Genomic DNA, 21,992 nt, shown 5'->3' with positions numbered 1-21,992 from the left:
CACACACACACACACACACACACACACGCACACGCACACGCACACACACACATTACATGGGCAGGAGTGAGATTAGAGCCCCTACCTGTTTATTCTTGCATACTACAGATCACAATACTTAATGGAGACACCATGACTCAAGTCTGCTTTATAAATGACTGCAGGTGAACTAATCCTAGAAGACATACACAAGCCCTGTGCTGAACAGTTTGGGAGGCTTGCAGAGTCACATTGCTTCTTACTGTCATCTGCAACTAGTAGCCCAGCAGTCAGAAACTGTTTTGTAGACTAGTTATGTGACAATAGCACCTGTTTTGGGCATATGTGTCTGTTTGCATTTAGATGGGCAAGTCTGTGGCTAAAATCAGTTTGCACTGACAATAAGTGAGCACACATTATACATCACACAAGTTCAGACAGGGTTGGTGAGGGACACAAGAGAGGGGTGAACACCTTGGTTGAGGAGGGGGTCAGGGAGTCCCGGTCCCATGGATGTCAGATACGGTAACAGTGTGACTCAAGTCGTCACCCTTAGGACTGTCAGCACTGCACCTTCACTGATCTGTGGAGGCAGTGGCGGATGCTGGTGCCTTGGGATAGACTACCCTACCAAAATGGACAGCATGCTCTCCATTTGACATAGGCATGCACTAACAGTCTGCTGCACAAGCCTACGCACTTTGCCTCGCATTTGATTATGGGTGACATAAGCATCCCCTCCACCTCCATTCCCAGCACTCCCAGCCAGTGTGGTGGATAGAGCAGGTAGTGCAGGGGCAGCAGAGGTGGTGCCAACAGGCTGTGGCCCAGATGTGCTGGGCCCCAGTGCCTCAGCTGGTGGAGCCAAGGTAGGTGGATCACCAGGAACCAGCCTACCTTGTCACTCTATGGTAAATAAAATGGAAAAATAATGGAAAAATAAATGTAACCCAAACAAATGTAATTCATAACATAAAGGTAAACAATAATGAGAAATGGAAACAAATTGAAAACAATATAACGAGGAAAACAACAATAACTAATGTAAATGAAAGCTTATTTAATGGCAAAGCAATATTAAATTATACATAAGGCCAACATAAGAGGTAATAACAAATAATATGATAATAGCACATGATAATAGTAAATATATTGATTAAATAAATAAAAAAGAGAAGGTGTGAAGTGAGAGAAGAAAGGAGAACATTAGTAACTTCACAGATAATATAACTAAACATACAACTACAGACTTTTAGATATTTCAGCTTTTACTTGTGATTCCACTGACTGCTATGTTTATTGCTTGAAATACTACCCTGTTCCTTACACACACAGACTATAGTTTCAGATCATATTGCATGCAGCAATCATTCAGTGTTGCTTATATTGTATATATGGTGTTCCACGTACATATTTCTCAACCTCTTAATACAGGATATTCATTATAGGCTAATCCATACATATTGGTGCTACAAAGGCACAAAAACAGGGAACATTCTTATATAGTGTGCTCTTACAATAGTAGCAAGGTGTTCTGATAACAGATTTGCCATTATGTTGCATTTTTGAGAGATGTCTAATATCTGCAATTCAGAGCACTGAATTTTTTTTTCTGACATTGATCCTCAGCAATGTTCAGAGACTGGCCAGTAAAACAAGATCATATACCAAAAAGACCATACATATGGGGCAATAGTCAGTCCATTGTGCAAAAATCATGATGGTTGAGAGGTATGTATGTACACTGATTACACTTGAAAGCTGGACAGTCATGGTGCAGGTCTATGGGTGTGCACTTCACATGCAAGCATGGTTATGTTTTACTGATGAAATAATAAAACAGTATTGGAAACAGCACTATTTCTCAGTTGGCTGTTGTGGGATTAGAACCCACAAGCAGGGACTACAGTAATACTGAACATTTTCTTTGAAAAAATAAAATATCAGAGCATCGTCTTCTTTTACACTTTATTTATTCATGTTGTTTCAAATCTTGCATTTACACACATGGATAGCTGTCTAGGACTTCTGTTAACTTACGTGTTTACAGTATTCAGTTATTTACTGCAATCTACAGCATATTTCAGACAATGGGCAGCCCACAACATTGGCTCTTAATCTGCATATTCCACAACATTAACTAATGGTTGGAAGCTATGCTACACAGTACTGCATGCTTACTTGCTTTAACTTGCTTTACCAGTTCAGTTATGCACTGATATGTTAATAAAAGCCTATGATGCCTGAGGTATTTCATACATGACTGTTAAGATTACAATATCTGTATTTATTTTATTTTATTATCAAGTTATGCATTCATTTATTACTTTGTTGATTTTTTTAGATAACATGCTCTTGCCTTATCTTGGACAAATGCCTTGCCTGGGACCACACATTGCAAGCCCTCTCTTCTGCAGCTGTGGTAAGAAAGGGGAACCTTTATGCATACCAGTCTTGCACAGATTCAGCTTGTATATTTATAAAGTACTAGAAAACATACTTGCATATCTATGGGGTGTTCCCTGCCTGTGCCTCTTGGATTCAGTGTTCCAAAGTATCCTGCTTCATCAATAGAGGTTGTCATAATGGTGATGACACTGCTCACCAGTGTGGGGAATACCAGATGCACCAGTTAGGTCCCTGACGAAACTATCACAGGCCTCAGACTTGCATTCTGATCCCTGATAGTTGCCCTGCAGCAGCCAGGGTCCATAGTGCTCTACCAGGAGTCCAATAAACACCCTAAACTCCTGAACACCCCAACATTGTGCTCTAAAGTGTACACCTTCCCCAATGACCATGATATCCACATTCAAGATCAGGCTCCAAGAATTACTGTAAAATTCTAACCTGCTGCCCCTTAAATAGGATACATTTACGCCATTGCATGTTACACTGTAACATTTAAAAACATGCTATGTCACTTAGCATTGCACAAGCTTGCCCAATCCTTGCTTAAGTGAAGCTTAGCAATGCACAAACATGAAAAGACCTTTACCCATGTTTAAGCGATGTTCAGCATCATGCACCTTTTCTAAATTTAACAATAATTACATTTAAAGTGGACTGATGTTTCACTGACCTGACACAGTTTCACAGCAGTATATGTAAAAGGTATTAGTACCAGGACCTACTACACTGTAGGTCATTACGCAACCTATGTAGCCATTGGAATAGTGAAGAAAACTCATGTATCTTCAGATATACTGCGAAGGTGTTACAGTAAGCAAAGAGCAGCTTCATTGTGTGGGTTTGCATGTTGCTAAGCACTGCACACCTGCAACAATTAAATGCATCCAGTTTCTATTTTTAGATGTTTAGTGAATGTCTGATGCATGAATGCGCAGTATGAAGCATAGCTAATTAACATGGCGCATCATCAAACAAGCTCATAAAAATAAAAATAATAGAAATTGATCACATCTGGTTTCTAGTTTTAGATGTCTGCACATATCTAATATATGGTTGAGTAAAACTAAGCATAACTTGATAACCCGGCACATCACGCAAATAAGCACATAAAAGTAAAAAAATATATATATTAAAATAATTCCAGATTAGTGAAATAAATTGTCTTGTACCTCTTTCAGTTAGGTTAATGGGCTGAAAAGTATGTGGGTGTGCCTTCGGTCTTACACGGATTCAATATCTGTGCTGTTGAGACCTCCCTTACGCACTCCCCACTATTATTATGCATGGCACACTGGTGATGGAAGATCGTTGCTGTGTACATGGATACATTCCATGTAGACTCTACATGGAGCCTACATGGACTTTATTGAATCCTGGGGTATCATAGAAAATGCAGTCAGTGTAAAGGCTGAAGTTGTTCAAGCACTGGCATGCAAGCAGTGAAACTCAAAATAAAGAAAACCTACAAAAATGCCTTACTTTTCAAAAAATGAAGAATTCTTTGATGCCTGAACTATGCTAGATGAATCATGAAAAACACAAGACTGAAAATGTTCAAAAAATATGCTATCATAGCGATGCATGCCACAGTATCTGCTGATGGCACATTTAACCCCTTAACTAAAAAGCATTTTAAGAAGGACTGTCCCCAGAATACTCTTTGTTTTGGGATATGTTTGCACTTTAATTTAAAAGGTTCTGTCTCCAAAAACGGGATAACACTTATTCATGAAACTTTCAGCAAATGCTTCTGTCATAACTATGTATAAAACACAAATGGAGGGATTTCCTGCCATCAAAGAAGAGAAAGCAGCAACCACGTACTAAATGTTAATGAACAAAAATCATTGTTAGTGTCAATTTTATCCCTTAACAATTACAAATAATGAAATGGCCATTTAATCCAGAAATGCTTATTTTATATCTGAAATTATACCAACAGTATATATTTGTATTTTTGGTAGCTTTTTTTTTTATTCTGAAGAAAACTGAAAGCAACAAGTTTATTTTTTCAGCTCTTTTGTAAAAGTTTCACTCAGTCAATTTACAAAGCAATTTCTGGCCTGAATTGCACCCTAATTTTAAAAAGCATTCTCTTTCCACTACTTCAAGAAATTCTTCTGACATTTTTCAGACAAAATTCTTTGATAACCCCATTTCCATTTTGTTTTGAACTGGCCAAATGCTTTTAAGGAAGGTAGGCAAGATAATCTCAAATATGGGCATACTTCTCAAAGAATGTAAGAATGTGTATTTTGTTACAACATGTAAAAATGAAAAAAAGGATTAACTTTTCCCCTAGAAGAGAGTATTACTTTTGGCTGTCGCTTCATAAAAAAACTCACCAGTATTATGACTCTGGCCCATACTGAGTTTGTCAGCTTGAAAAAATACAAAATGTATGACTCCCTATTGTAATTCTGAGATTCAAATGTGCGATCCCAGGAATTACAACAACAACAGAAAAGCATTCTTTTGTCATTTTATGTTCTTTTCTGCAGGGTTGCAATACCCAATGTTTTATATACCAGCTCCAAGACTGAGAAAAGGGAATATGCCAAAAACAGAAATCTTAGCTCAGTATACATAAGCTTACGTTTTTGCTCAAACTCAACATTTGACTCATACAAATGAGTTTCTGAAAAATAAAATCATTATCAAATATACATTTCTATGAACCAATGACAAAATCAGAGCATCCAAATGTCTACATAAGACTACTGATGGTACCTAGCAATAAAGGACCGTTTCTCTACAACTTTATGAAGTATTAAAGCAAATTTCTCAGAAATATAAAAATTGTACTTATTTGGTCATTCCAGCTGTGAAAATGCATACTTAACTTTATATTCTTAGGTTCATAGGTTGATACTAGGCTATCTGCCCTAGGGTGTTTATAAGCCTAGCCAGAGTGTGTTTGGCTTTCATCACCCTTTTAGATTAGTTGACTGTGCCTCTGTATAGTAGGTCACAGAAGGTAGCCTTTTTAAGGTTAGTTTACTGTACCTCTGTCAAGCAGGGACACAGAAGAGATCCCAGGGGTAAACGTACAATCTCTCATCCACTCGTCAAGATTTCTCTTAAAGAGGGTCAGTGAGGGGCTCTGCCTAACATGGATTGGGATTTTTGTTCCAGAGTGAGGGGAACCTCTGGGATATGAATCTGTCCCTCCAGCATGTCCTATTTATTTCTGTGCTGAGGTTCAAGTCCCTGGAGCGTGTAGCTCTAAGGGATTTGGATTTCCTGAGGTGAAGCATGTCCATTAATTCTGGGTTGGACATGGCTTTATACGTCAGACGCATATCGCCTCTGAGTAGACGGTACACAACTGAGTGGAGCTGAAGTTTCTTTAGCCAAGCTGCATAGGGCATCTGCTTGAGCCCCTTGTAATACACTTTGAGTCCCTTATAATACAGTTTGCTCTACATGAGTCTAGATCGAGGGATAGAGGTCATAAGTCCAGTGATAAAAAATGCTTCTGTATTGATGAGACATAAATAGGAGTTTTACTTGTCATACAATCACAACTCAGTGAATAAGTATTTAGGAAACTGTTCTATTCAGAAGGTTACCACAGCATCCACAATAAACATGACAAACTGGCAGTAAAGACACATGAATTAAAGCTACAAGGTCCTGTCTTTGAATGGCTATATTTCCATTACACTTTGAAATTTCATTATAAGAGATTCAGCTAACAGCAACAACAACAACAACAGGGTATTCAGCTTCAGAGCACACACATGGCTAATTCTCTTGCATCACAGTTCCAAGTTCAACACAGCTCTGAATTTGAGTTTGGCAACTTGAAAGCATATTATTGTACCAAAGGTGTATTACAACTGAAAACAATTCTGGTGAAATAAGTATTACTTCCAACATGATGAGAACTTACTAGTTTTACCTGGCTTTTTGTTCAGGTATCAAACAGCTCAGATATGAAATTCAGGCACAGTGACAAGTTATGCTACAGCAAAAGACCTATGAAAAAATTAATTTATTAACTATAGGTAAAGGGTGATATATCAGTTCTCTGAAGACAGCTCACAGTGCAAAATTCTGGGAATTCTAGTAGAGTACAAAGCACTTAAATCCATGTAATCCATCTCAGATGATATGCTTACCTTTGACTGTGAAGGATTCACATAAATATAATGGCCAGGTTGTTCTTTAACAGATAGTGTTTCTTCCTCAAACAAATCACATCAATAGTTTTCCTGAACTTATGCTGTAACTGCCATTTGCATTTATACATCACCTGCCACCAAATGATGATTCCCACATTCTGTTTACTGCTGTTGTCTCACCGAGAAGAAAATGAAGAATTTAACAGCCAAAGTATCTTCTCTACAGGGCACCCCATCTCGCTATCCAATGCCATACAAATACATGTAAATAAATACATGAAAGTGTATTGCACTGTGTTCATTGTGCATTGTCACAACTGCTCACATACATCTGTTTTTCTGCCAGCCCTCACCAAACCAAAATGATTATCACTGGAATGTGATTCTCCTCAGTCTCCCATTTAATTTCCTCCACTAACTGCTTTCCTTAACTCTTAACTTTCCTTCTCTGAAATATGAAACACTACCTCTCACAGAGTGGAGCAAATGGATAAGATGTGAAGCGCAGAGACATTTACAAATAATCTGAACTAAGAAGCTCATATAATAGATAAAATGCATTAGTTTAAACTTATATAAAGTTATTTTGATAAATTAATATGATTCAGTATTATTTACCATGGATAATAACTAAAACATCCTAACAATGAATGTGTTACTGACTCTTCCAATGTGGCACAATGTGGAACAGTCATTTTAAACCTCAAAATGAGGAACCTTCCTCATAATGAAGTACACTTGAGAGGTGTGCCCTCATCATTGCTGATTGTGTCTGCTATTATCGTCATGTTCTGCTTGATTTTCTGGTAAACCACTGAGAATTACAGTCAGTCAGTAATATCAGTCGTTAGAGTTGCACAGTTCTTTTTGTTCAGAAAATGCATTTTGATGCAATACTTGTTGCACTGTCAAAATTTTAAGTGAAACATAATAATATGCAAAAAATATTCCTGATTTTGGATCTTTGACCATCATTCTTAAGCAAAGAAATTGAGAGGTATGGAAGGACCCTTCCCAGTTCTATCTGTTTTCTTGCTAGAATTAAAAATAAACCAGTGCAACCACACACCTGCAAAGTGAAAATAGCTTCTGAAGAATGAAGCTCTGTATATACACAGCTCCTGGTAGTCTCTTGTCATATGAATAAATGAGTAGGAATTGCCTGGAATGCACTACAATTGGTGTCTAAGGGTAACAGATTGCAGGAGTTTAGAAATCATAGTAACAAGACATAGCTAGGTTACTCATTTCCTATTGTTGTGATCTGTAGTGTGACAGAGTTGGACTGGTCATGCATACATACAAAAAAGTATTTTATTTTACTGGGGTACTCAGAAATTGACTTACGTAAAAGGTGCCCTGAAAGAAGGGTATATGGTACCCCTTGGCAGCCCAGTGCTTCTCCATATTCCATGCACATTCCCCAATGCCCATCCTACAATTTTACCCCATCCTGTCCACCACATACCATTTAGATTACTTTTTTCTTCTTTACCTTATATCTTCTCTTGCTTTTCAGCTTTTCCCTTCTTCTGACAAGACAAGTCTATCACAAGATGTGCACACACACACACACACACACACACACACACACACACACACACACACATGCACACGCGATGCACACATGCACATGCACACATGCACACACACACACACACACACACACACACACACACACACACACACACACACACACACACACACACACTGCATGCTCACCTGCACCATTTCTTTGGGGTGTTGAAGGTAGCCAGTGCACATACAGTGGATATAAAAAAGTGTACACACCCCTCTTAAATTTCCAGGTTTTTGTGATATAAAAAATGAGACCACAATAAATCATTTCAAAACTTTTCCCACCTTTAATGTGACCTATAACCTGTACAATACAATTGAAAAACAAACAAATCTGTTAGGGGGAAAATATAAAAAATAAAAAATGTACAATAAGCTGGTTGCATAAGTGTGCACACCCTTAAACTAATACTTTGTTGAAGCACCTTTTGATCTAATTACAGAATTCAGTCTTCTTGGGTAGGAGTCTATCAGCATGGCACATCTTGACTTGGCAATATTTGCCCACTCCTCCTTGCAAAAATGCTCCAAATCTGTCAGATTGCGAGGGCATCTCTTGCGCACAGCCCTCTTCAGGTCACCCCACAGATTTTCTATTGGATTTAGGTCTGGGGTCTGGCTGGACTGGCATTTGAAACTGTTCATAATTCCCTCCACCTTGACTAAATTACCAGTTCCAGATGAAGAAAAGCAACCCCAAAGCATGATACTTTCACCACCATGCTTCACTGTGGGGATGGTGTTCTTTTGGGGATGCAAAGTGTTGTTTTTGTGCCAAACGTACATTTTGAAATTGTGGCCAAAAAGTTCAACCTTGATCTCATCAGACCATAACACATTTTCCCACATGCTTTTGGGAGACTTGATGTATTGTTTTGCAAATTTTAGCTGGGCCTGGATGTTTTTCTGTATGAGAAATGGCTTCTGTCTTGCAACCCTACCCCATAGTCCAGACATATGGAAAATACAGGAGATTGTTGTCACATGTATTACACAACCAGTACTTGCCAGAAATACCTGCAGCTCCTTCAGTGTTCCTGTAAGTCTCTTGGCAACCTCACTGACCAGTTTTCATCTTGTCTTTTCATCAGTTTTGGAGGGACGTCCAGTTTTTTGCAACATCACTATTGTCCCATATTTTCTCCACTTTTTGATTTCTGTCTTCACTGGTTTCCATGGTATATACAATGCTGTGAACATTTTTTTGTATCCTTCAACTGACTGATACCTTTCAGCAATGAGATCCCTTTGATGCTTTGTAAGCTCTCTGCGAACCATGGCTTTTGCTGTAGCAGGCAGCTGAGTAAATGTCAGGAAAATCCTACTAGGACAGCTGGACTTTATTTGGGGTTAACCAGAGTCTCTTTAATTGATGGATGGTGTGTACCCAAGAAGACTGAATGCTGTAATTAAACCAAAAGGTGCTTCAACAAAGTATTACTTTAAGGGTGTGCACACTTATGTAACCAGCTTATTGTACTTTTTTATTTTTTATATTTTTTCCCCTAATAGATTTGTTTATTTTTCAATTGAATTGTAGAGGTTATAGGTCACATTAAAGGTGGGAAAAAGTTTGAAATGATTTATTGTGCTCTCATTTTTTTATATCACAAAAACCTGGCATTTCAACAGGGGTGTGTGCACTTTTTATATCCACTGTAGATAAACACACACAGAGAAATGGAGGGCATGAAAAGTCCGCATAGAAGAAGCCACAACTGAGAACTCAGCCAGAGTTATGTGCTACGAGATGGCCATGTTACTTACCATGCTATTCTGACAATGATCAGATACTTTCATACATATCCTGCTCTTTTCAGACTACCAAATAGCCACTTATCATGTTTATGATGGAGAATGAAAGAAGTTATAGCCAACTGGTTACCATTAAATACACTGCAAACCCTCCAATCACATTTAAGTATACAGTACTAGTTTTACACTGACTTCATCAAATACAATATATTGTATGCCATTACATTTGTCATGCCTGATCACAGACAATCAATTTAACAATTATCAAACAGCAGGGGTAATCCAGTTTTATCCACAGATGCTTCAGTACCAATCAATTACAGCTATACAATGATGCTGTAAACCACAAATATCTGATTGTGGTAAAAAATAATGATCACAGTCTCAGTAATGTAATTCAAGATTGTTTCATACAAATATACAGAAAAATATTCCATTGTATGTTACACAAATTCAAACTAGTCCTGCAAATCCAGATTACTGTCCATTTTAACAGAGCAGACAACATGAGGGTCAGCTATTTTCATCCACAGACAACCCTGCCTCCCACCTAGCAGTCATAGCCACTTTTGTGTATATGTTAGATGTTTGATTGCAGTAAAGATGGTCACATGATGGATTTCATTTTGTTCTACTCATTAAAGTATTTCAAATTGCTTCACATAAATCACATCAGTCCTGCAAAGCCAGAATAATGAGTAAATAGCAGTGACATTTTCCTTCACAGACAACTCCAGCAATTATAGCTACTTTGTATGCATTTCAGAAATTTGACTCATAAAATAAAATAAATAAGACCACAGATTATCATTAATTTCTTCATATACCTTGTACAGAATGCATTTTCCAAAAATATGAAGTCCGAAGCATAAATATTTGCAATTATTTTTGTGACTGCAGCCATTAATGATGTTCCAGAAAACCACAAGATTTATAAGGAACAGACCAAAAATATAAAGCCAAAATAAGAGGCAAAAATCATCTGGGATGACTGAGAGTTATGGATATCTGGCACACCTGGCACACCTCTCAGCTTCTTTGCTCAAGAATTAGTGACACAGCCAAAAATAATGAAGGACATAGACCAGAATCAGGAACGATTTCAAATACTATTCTAATTCACTTAAGAACAATGATACATATGCAATGTTTATGTCTGGCATTATTGATTGACTTTAATCGTCAGAAATTTACCAGACATGAAGTATTTTATGAGTGAAAGGGAAAAATTATGAGAAAAAAGGGACTGTGACATCTGGTTGCCTGCCTGGGTCGAGGGAAAAAATAAAACACATACCTGCCACAAACTGCATAAATCTTTACAATGCAGTAAAATATGTATTCTTGACACTGTTAGTGACATTACCCTCCATTGTTCAAAGTTTCCAGCCTTTCTCATTGTCCATACCAACTGCAATCTAGAGAACAGATCGTATTGCCTCACAAAGCCTTTATGGATGTGATTTGTGAATAAGTCATGGGTGGGACCGGACAGAAAGGCAGGCAGTTAAAAAGATATGCAGCTTGTACTGTGCTGCAGCCAGAACTGTTATAGCATGATAAAATGATAAACAATTTAGAAAAGAAACACTGGTAGAGTGGTATGGCCGCCTGTGTCTACAGTTAGTAATAGGGTCACTCACCAGGGTGCAGTATTTCAGAGTTGGGATACATGCCTCAGTGTGCACTAGGGTGGTACCAACTGAACTCATGTTTACTAAACTGTTTTCGAACACTGGTTTAATAAAAGCAAAAGAGATCCAAACAAAATAAATGCAAACATTTCAAATCAGAAAAACAAACATATTTAAAGAGGAATAATAATTATATATACAACTACATGAAGTAAAAAGCAGTTTAAAAGAATCTAAAACTGCATAGCTTATAAGAATACAAATATGTACTCAGATTTCATTCTACTAGATGTAAAAGTAGCTGTATGTGTGTGTGTGTGTGTGTGTGTGTGTGTGTGTGTGTGTGTGTGTGTGTGTGTGTGTGTGTGTGTGTGTGTGTGTGTGTGTGAGCCAAAAGCGGTACTATTCAGAAACAGACAACTATTCATTCCTGAATTGAGTATCTTCCTGTAATGAAGCCAGTGTTCACCAAGCCAAATGCTGCATATCAGAATAGTGCTGGGGGGGGCAACATAAATGGCAGAGTGCAGTGCACTGTATATGCTGCAGATATATATCACACAGTACACTCAGAAGGGTGCAGCATTTAATGGCACGGTATACAGAAGGGAGCATTGTGCTCTTTGAAGAGAGATACTTTGTTTAATAAATGAAAATATAAATAGATAATACACAATGTGTTCTGGGTACAAGCAACATACTGCAATGAAAATAAATACATACTATAAATAAATGTCACACAAGATGGTCAGAGGGGTGCAACATGGAAGGTATAGCATCAATGAACTGTGTTCCTTGTAAATGGATACTGCATTGGGTACTAGTAGGTTATAAGCCTATAAGCCTAGGCCCATCTAGCCCTATCCCTTTAGTTGAATAAAAACTATTTTAATCATTTTTCTTATGCTCCTATGCTTTGTGCCTCTGGTAAAAAATCCCCACCTGCCCTAATCCCGTCCCATCCTATAGAGATCCAAGGGTCCCTCTGAGAAAGAAGGAGAGCATGGCGCCTCACATGTAACGCCATTTGTTCGAGTTTAGTACAGCAAGGGGTGATGAAGAATGATCAGGTCTGTCCCTTTATATGCCGAACCGTAAGGTTTGATTCAGGTTTAAGTCTGGTCTCTTTGGGCCTAGGGGATCTGAGATTTTTTTTGTGAAGCATATTCATCAAATCTGGTGGGTTTGTGGCCTTATATATGTCAGGCACAGGTCACCTCTGAGCAAGCGGTATGAGACTGAATAAAGCTGGAGTTCTTTCAGTCGGGCAGCATAAGACATTTTGGTTGCAGTAAGTATACTGCACTGTAGCATTGTATATGCTACAAATAAATATCACCAAATTGCAACAAGAAAATAGGGAGTGTAGACAACTTGTAATGCACTGTCTCTAACTAAATATCAAAATAACAAAAAGAGAGGTTGGGGTATTCCACCATAAAGAGCACAATCTGCTGTAAGATGGCAATGTATCACCTACATCAGCACAGCATTCACTGTGAATGTTATGTCGTGCATCTGCAGTGTTGTGAGGCAGGGATCACAACATATCAGCACCGGTGTGCGCTGCAGGAAAATAGTGTATATGGTGTTTTGGAGAAAAGCACTAAAAAATAGCACAGCCAACATTAAAGCATTGTAAAACCTAAATAAAAATTGCACATGAGTAAAAAATATGTTAAAGAGAGTGTGCATGATACAGTTGTATATGCTGAAGGTCTGCAGCACAAATGGCACATGAGAGGTAAACTGAGTGTAAAATAAGACACATAACAGGACATAACTCTACACGTTAAGTGTACAGCATGTGAGTTCCTTTGCAGAGCAGGTTTTCTGGATCTTAGGGCACTTAGCGTTCCAGCACTGTATATCCTGCAGCTCATCTCTAGAGAACACAAGCTGAGAGGACGACTATGCTTTCATGTCACAGTATGCTATTGCTGTGTACCATACATTTTGGTAATGCTATATATACCACAGCTCCAGGATCTGGGTAAATAGCAGCACTAAAGGTTGGCAGAACACATTTTGGGTCGCTGATTGTAAGCTTCTTCTCAAAATATGCTTCACAATTGTGCCTTGGTACTCGGTAGCATGCTTCTTCTGACATGTTCAGTGCACTATTTTCTTTGAATTGTATATTCACCTTTTCAGTGTAGCAGCCCTGTTCAATAAAGACCAGGCATCTGAACCTGATATATAGTGCAGAAAGAGATAAAGATAAATAAAATACTAACAACGGCAAATGATTAATGAAAAAAAAAAATCTTAGAAAAGAAACCCAGCAAGTTATAGAAATGCTATTAAAAACATATTTTGCATGTCGCACTGTGTGTACTTCTCATACCTCAACATACTACTCCTAATATCCACATCTTTCAGCTAATTATTCTTGCTGGTTTCTCTGTAACCCAAATACATCATGTGTCACAGTCTTCTACTTGTTAATACCTTCTGCATCTATTAGATTCCTCTTGCTTTCCTCTCTATATCCTCCAGGCATCATGTACCTCTGCTTCAATATCTGTAAATGCCATACACATTGTACATACCTTTATATATCATCTGTATGTCCTGTAATTTATATAACATACTTGCTTGTTAATGCCATTTACATTGTAAATACCTTTTGTAACTGCTGCATGTCTTTTAATTTTCACAATATATCTGTCATTTAATTTGCCATGGTTTGAATCACCATTTGCATCAGCTTTTCCATCATTCGGACTATATTTTACAAATGGCTTGGCATGTTCCTGAAAAGCCCTATTATAAAAGATCCTCTGCACTTGGTGCTCTGTTCAGTGAGAGAGTTTAAACTTGTTTGTTACTATAACCCAGTCTTTACCTGCCTGATTATGTTTTGTGATCGGAAATCATTAAGAGTTTTATTGGATTTGTGTATGAACAGCGTTTGGACTTTTTCCTTTTTTGTGATTGTAGTACAATAGAGTTATAGCACAAATGGGGGGAATCCTCCAAAAGTGGTGTACAGGGAGGCTTGCCCCCGACAAAATATTTTTTGCTGGTTTGATTACATTGAAGCTTTGACCACATTGATTCATGCAGCTGAATCTTTAGTGAATTCAGATTTGATGAAACTTAAGACAGACTTTATAAAACATGCTAAAGTTGTAAGTTTGTCACACATGCCTTATAAAAACTAATGTTATCATTGTTTGCTGTCATGATTTTTGAAACTACCAATACACTTTGTCTGGCTTAATTCAATTATTTCAGCTTATCCCATATCTGCTAAACTACATTGGCAATGTGTATCCCATATCTGCTAAATTACATTGGTAATGTTTTGTCCTTCATATTCTGGTGACCATTTTCAGAGTCAGATATACTATCATTCACTTCACCTGTCATTTGCTTAACGCTATCGGGAGGAGTGTAATTAATTATCATTTATTGACCAAGAATGCTCAACCCATTTTCAGCAGAGTTCTATGGAAGAAAAATTCAAACATATATAAAACATGCAATTAGACGTAAACAGATGTACATGTTTCAGATGCTTTATTAACTGTTTGTAGAAGTAAACCAAAGCACATTAAGTGTAGGTAAATTAATACATTCTTCATTTACTTATGAGTAAAGAAACCCACAATTGATAGTACTTGCACAGATGCAAAACAAATGTAGCTGATCTAATATTTATTTTTATCTTATTTTATTTACTTATGCTTTGTTGACTGGGTTGTTTCACATGATCAGCAACCACTTTTCAGGGAATACCTCAGGTAATATTCATACTGAGATGAGAATGTTTGGCCAGTGCATCATGGAAATTCCATGCTCTGTCTGAAAAGTGCTATAGGACTTTACATCCACTTGTGTTACTATCAACTGAGGCATATGGGACATCAGTATAACATTTTATCTGAAGGCAACACACTCAGGAGTACAGCACCCCATTATGCTGCAGTGCAGTCTCTTTCCATGTCTACGTTATGCCCCCCCCCCAATCTTTTCACATCTACAGTCTACCCTTTTGGATAAACTCTATCAATCATACTGCAGTATTGCAAGATTTACTGGTAACCAACCTTACAAATCTCATCACTGCCATGCACTAAAACAACTCCAGTGGCTTGACTTCCCCCAGCACCTACTTCACTACCAGCTGCAAATGACTCATACTCTACTCTTAAAACCCCTTTCCTGTCCTTCGCTGTCCTCACTAATATCACATTATACCCCTCACAGAACTCTCCACAGCTCTGACCAGCTCCTTCTGGACACCTATAAACCAAACAAAAACATTGGTAAACTTCTTTACAAATATAGCATTTCCCTTGCATGGAACAAACTCCCCCTTAACATCCAAATAATTTCTAACATAAATCTCTTTAAATCTGAACTTAACACTTTTCTCCTAAATACAACACCTGTCACTGCAATGATCCCACTTAAATCCCACCTTACCACCTTACTACCTCTCACATTTTAACATCCACCTATTGCAAGTCTCCTATCTCATTTGCATCTCTTTCTCTTTATGTTGAAAAAAATTCTAACTTTTGTACTGCATATTATGCACATTATTGTAATGTTTATGTAAACTTAATTCTTGGGCCTTTTGTAAATTTCTAATGCTCTCATGTAAAGCACATTATTGTAATGTTTGCATAAAACTTCATTGTCAGATGTTTTTCTTTTTTTGTAACTTTCTAATAACTGTCTGGAGCTTTTCTCCTCGGGTCTCAACTGAAAACAGGCCACTGACTCAGTTTGGCTAACCTGGTTAACAAATGACAAATAAACAAATATTCGAAAATTAATTTAAATACCTGGTAGGATAATATAGCTCACAGTTTGCTGATATTTCAGCATTAAAACAAGTGTGTTACCTGCTGAGCTACAGACATTGGTATCCTGCTTATATATTTTGTCTTCATGCGAAAATAATGGATTAGCACAGGTAGAGACAGCACCATGCAACCTTTATGTTATATTTTTCGTTTTCATTTGCCCTGTCTGGCAAAATTATTCTTTAGCATATCCTTAAATATACATCTCATGGAGATGGACCTTAGCCTAAAGAGAGTATCGCTATAAAGCTTGCCTGTTATTCAGGTAGCATTTATGTCCTTTCAAATTTGTGCATATGGCTGTGTTTATGAAACAATCTGTAGAAGATTGGAACACCAATGCAGGGTTATGTCAGGTTAGTGGGTAGGCCAGTGCTGGATACCTGAGTCAGCAGATTCGCTTACAGGAAAAATGTATTTATATTCGTGGTAGGCATTTAGATATCTGTCAGGTTTGAGGCACTTTAGGCTACATTATGAAGGTAGTGATATATTTTTCTAGGTTGACTTGCAGTGTCAAAAACAAGCTTGGAGCAAATGGCTGCTAAAAGCTGGAAATACAGGCACCAGAATTGTACTTAAATGAAAATTCCATTAAAAGCTTTTTTAAAATCACTCCTTCTAGATTTAAAATCCAGTCCTTTTATTTATACAAAAAATGATGACCACTTTTGTCTTTTTATGTGAAAGACTTCATCAGACAAGCAATCAAATTACACTCATGCTTAAAAAGTATTTTAAACCAATAAAAATCACTTAATAGAACCATGTGATTTTCAAGCCTCCCAACAAGCTCCACCCAATTCATAAAACACTTTTACTTTATAGCAGTTTACAAAATTGAGAAGCAACATTCAGTAGTAAGTTTGAACTTATATTTATAAAATCTAACTTTAATGGGATGGTGTGGGGGCATCTGAAGCCTGGTGGCTTGCCCCAGGTGAGAGTTAAACCCTGCACCTTTTGCTTGTGGGGTGAATACCTTGACTGCTAAACCATCTTCACAAGAGTGTGTCATTCAAGTTTTGTAAAAAAATGTGCATTGACCCTCCAAAGGCATCCTGTTTTTTTTTTTTTTTGATGGTTTTAGTTATATGGAATTGACTTGGAGGTCAGATCTGAGCTTGATATTAGCAACGGTTCCTAGCAACTCAATACAATCTGCTATCTGAATTCTTGAACCATTAAAAATGGAGATACTAAGGGTGTTAGTTGAAGTAGAAGTAGATAATGGATAATCAATCAGATGATATTTCCTAGTAAATAACATAAATTTTCTTTTCCCACATTAGGTTACAGTCCTACATGCAAAAGCCATGACTGTAATTATCTAAAGCCGTACTTCTCAACCTCTTAGTGTAGTGCAGACTTAAGACTGGATAACACAGACAGCACTCCCAGCAGAATTTGGAGGCAATTCTTGAAATAGAATAGAATAGAGTATTCCTGGACAGGGGTACATATATTTCAGAAAGATGGTGAAGTGCCTACAAGATTCCACATGTAAATATTGACTTAGAAGACAGATAAGTGTTTTGGATGGCAGAAGGAATAAAGAATAAGTTTACGGGATTATAAAATGAAAAGATAAGTAAGAAACGTGATTGCACTTGTTCCAAATGATGGGGAGTGTGTAAGAAAGGGAATGGATGACAACTAGAGCAGAAAACTTTGATTATGAAATGAGGAACTGCGTTTTCCTAACAGGAAGTAAGTCACTGAACTGTTTTGTTAATTCAGGTAATGGACTGCGAAAATGAGTGGGAGTTATAAAATAGTATAGCACAGTAGAGGTGATTTTTTTGAGAGGTAGCACAACTGGCTAAATGTAACTGACTTAGCAGGTGTATTGTCTTTTTTTAATATTTCAGTATAGCTTTATCCTGTTCTCAGATTTATAGAGCTGCTGAAGAACTTAATGTAAACAGCAAAGATAAACTTGTCAACTGTCCAACATGAACAAAAAATGTTTTATGAGCTCTAGTTTTGCTTGCCTCTAATGAACATAGTCATTTTAGGAGCATAGGCGAATACCAGATATATAGTGGAGAGAGAACTTTATCTGACAACTGTGTCTCAAGACATGTTCAGAGGAATAACAAGTAAAATTACTATGCATTTCATTCATACATGCTTCCACTTTACCAGTATTCATCCTTACTCTTATACTGAGGATCAAAAATGGTAGTGATGGGTACATTTGAAAGCAGCACTACTGTATCACTGCTTTATTCACTGACAGAAAGACCCGGTTAAGGATAATATGATATGAGCTGTATGAGCATGACCATGTAATGTAAATCATGAGAAATATATTATGAATTGTCTAACTTATTAAATAAGGATATTATGAGAATATGAGGATGTCATATATATCTTGAGCCAACATGAGCTCTGTTTTTTTATATGATGATTTTTTTTCTGTCTCATATTAACAGAGAATGCCTTAACCACATTGCTAAGGGTTCTAAATATAGGGTAAATAAAGAAGTGCTAGACAGTATCCTTGCCTAACACCACAAGTAAAGCTAAAAAAACTCTTAAAGCTTGCCTCAGATTTTACCATGTGCCTCTACCTCCATGCAGATTCCCTTTAATAACTCTATGAAGGCGAATGGAAAGATGTGTTCTAGGATATTAAATATTGCCAGTTTCCTCTGTGAAATTCATTTTTAGCATCTGCAAAGACAATATCAACCTCTTTTATTTCATTAGTTGCATCTTATATTACTAGCAATGCTGTAATGATATGTATCAGATGTTTTCACCATTTACGTATAAAGCCACATTGACCCATGTCAAATAAATCAAGCAGCACAAGGACCACCCTTCTTGCCAATATACTCATAAGCACCTTATAATCATAATTTAAGTAATGGGGTGATGCAAACTTTCTAACATGGGGTAATGATCTTCCTTTAGTATCATCAATATCAACCCATTTTTCCATGATAGTCATACTTGCTTACTTGCATGTACCCTATTGAAAATGCATGTCCAAAGACTCACTAATCTCTCATCACCCAGGCTCCGTATTTCAATTGGTATCCTATCTGACCCTGGATATTTAGCACCTTTTGTCACCCCATCTCTTCTTTGACCCGCTATTTTATCTCTGCCGTCAATCTCTCTATTTTCCCTGTGCTGGAATTGTAGGTTCTATCACAACCACACTCTGATTGTAACTTTCATTATTAAAGCCACTGATAATAGCTGCTAAAGACCGTTAATATTTCATACTGGGTTTCCAGTCTAACCCCATTTACTTCTTCTATTAAATCAAATGCTTCTCTTTCAGTTTTCTGCTTTTGGAGGGAAGCAGCAAGTACCCAAACTGTCTTAAGGGTATTAAATTCATATCGTTTCCTTACTGTCGTCTTTGAGTAAAATCCTGTCATCCTGCCCTTTCAGCAATGCTATTCTAATTTCTTTCATGTCAGCTTCCTCCTCCTCTTGCCAATCCCTTCCTCTTCACTAGAAATTTCTAAGCTTTTGTAACTTCCCAATTCTTTCTAAAGTTCTGTATTTCACTGTATTGAGAGAAAAAGAAGACCATTTGCAGCATACTGAAAGAAAACAAGAAGAAGGCTTCTTTGAAATCAAGATAATATCAACAAGTTGGGAAAAATTAAATCATCCCCCATTCCTACCTGTTAAGAGTATAGTATTGGAAACCATTTGATAAAATTATTCGTTTTAAATTATTTAATACATTGATATAATTAATACATTTATATAATACATTTATCAAATTTATGTATTTAATTTTATGATTAATTTTAGTTCCTAATATTAATTATTAATTATTAATAAAATTTGATATTAAAAATAGTGGGGGTAGATCAAAATGTTTACATAGACTTAAGAGCACATTCTCAGTTTCTGTGTTTGGTAGTTAGCCAGACACAAACTAAATTATGATGGAAATGGGGGACATATTAAAATTTAATCAAATTCAGAAATCCTTCAGCTATTTGACATTGTCTGCTTTTATTTTATTTAGACTAAATAGCTCTGATTGATCTATTGCAGTCATATTAATATTAGCTTAGTTTACAAGTAACAGTCAAAACTTGAGACAGATGTTTTTTTGGGTACATTTAAAACCTCAGAAAGCTCTCCTACCACTGACATGACAGAAATATTAACTAGGGCTTGAGCCAGATAATCTTTTATTAATTTGAAATGGTTACCTGAACGTATGGCACCATTCAGAATTAGAAACATTTTTATTCTTTTCAAAGTCTGATATGTCATATACTAACATATACTAGAGAGTTGTCGTTAAATGTGAATATTAAATAGTCCTTTCTGGTGGCATTTGTGAAAATAATGATCTCCTCAGGGGGATGACAGCTAGTACAAAGTAGGAGGCTGGCCTGAAAATAATTATAGTATGCATCATTTTCAGTATGCATCTTTATCTGGTTCTTGTGGCTGGGTTTGTAAATGATGTTTAAAGGGCTGTGGGAATCATCTCCCACTGTAATGGGGCTAAACCTTTACACTGCTGCGAAACACATAGACCATAATCCCATAAATTAAGAGAGACAGAAAAAAGTAAAGTACAGTGTGATTTTAGAAATGGCAAAATCGGTGTCTTGTGGCGAATGACCTTTGTCTCACTAATTCCTAACGCTTACTATTAAAGAAAGAATTTGGACCCACCCAGGCTCAAGTTGGTCTTCATGCATGAATGTTAATATTTAAAACATGCAGTCTTTACTTTTTTTTATCTTATAGCACAATATACATCTATAAATTATTTTTACTGCAATTAACTTTAAATCCAACTAAAATCCAACAACTCAGCAGGTGACTCCTTATTCTCCAACTCTGTAGGAAAACTATGGAATCAACTTCCTTCCGATATCACAGCTCAGACCTCTCTTTTTCTTTTTAAAAAACAACTAAAACCATATCTCAATAATCACTGGCTATGCTCCTGTACTAACCCTGACTAATTCTGCCCCCCCCCACTTACTCTTCTCACCCTTCCTTCATCTACTACCTATTACAAATTAACAATATATCCTATAGTACACAAATTGTTTGTATATATGTATATAAGTAAAAGTTATCTCTGTACCTTAAAGAACTGGATTACTATTCTACAGTATTAGTTAAACTTGTGTATTATCTTATATTTTCTTTGATTTCTTTGACAACACTGTACAACTTCTATTCTTTTAGCATCTATTTACTCTGTACAAATACATGGAACTTTTCTCCCCGGGCCTCTACTGGAAATGGACTTGTATCCAGTTAGACTAGCCCAGTCAACAAATGCAAACTTTAAATGTAAATGCAGTATACTTTATCCAACTTAAGAGTAGGTTAGAATTGAAAACAAACCCTTTTATTTCTTCTATTTTTTATATTCTTTTAAGAATTTCTTTAGCTAACATGTTATGCTAAAATTATACTGCTTTTATGGTACAATCATTGCTGTATAAAACTGTTTTGATGTTATTCTCTATTAAATTGTAAGTTTTTTCCTTGGAGCTTTTCTCCCCGGGCCTCTACTGAAAATGGACATATATCCAGTTAGACTAGCCCGATCAACAAATGAAAAATAAAAAAATAAAAATAAATATTATTTGAGAGTTTCCTAGTTTTATTGGATGGACAGTTTAAGTCAGTTTCCAGGATACCAAGATCAGAAGGGTCCGTATGCAGTTTTCTGC

Source organism: Protopterus annectens, chromosome 5.part0 (assembly GCF_019279795.1).
Source record: "Protopterus annectens isolate FY-2018-M chromosome 5.part0, PAN1.0, whole genome shotgun sequence".
Taxonomy (NCBI): Eukaryota; Metazoa; Chordata; order Ceratodontiformes; family Protopteridae; genus Protopterus; species Protopterus annectens.
This window is presented reverse-complemented; position numbering follows the sequence as displayed.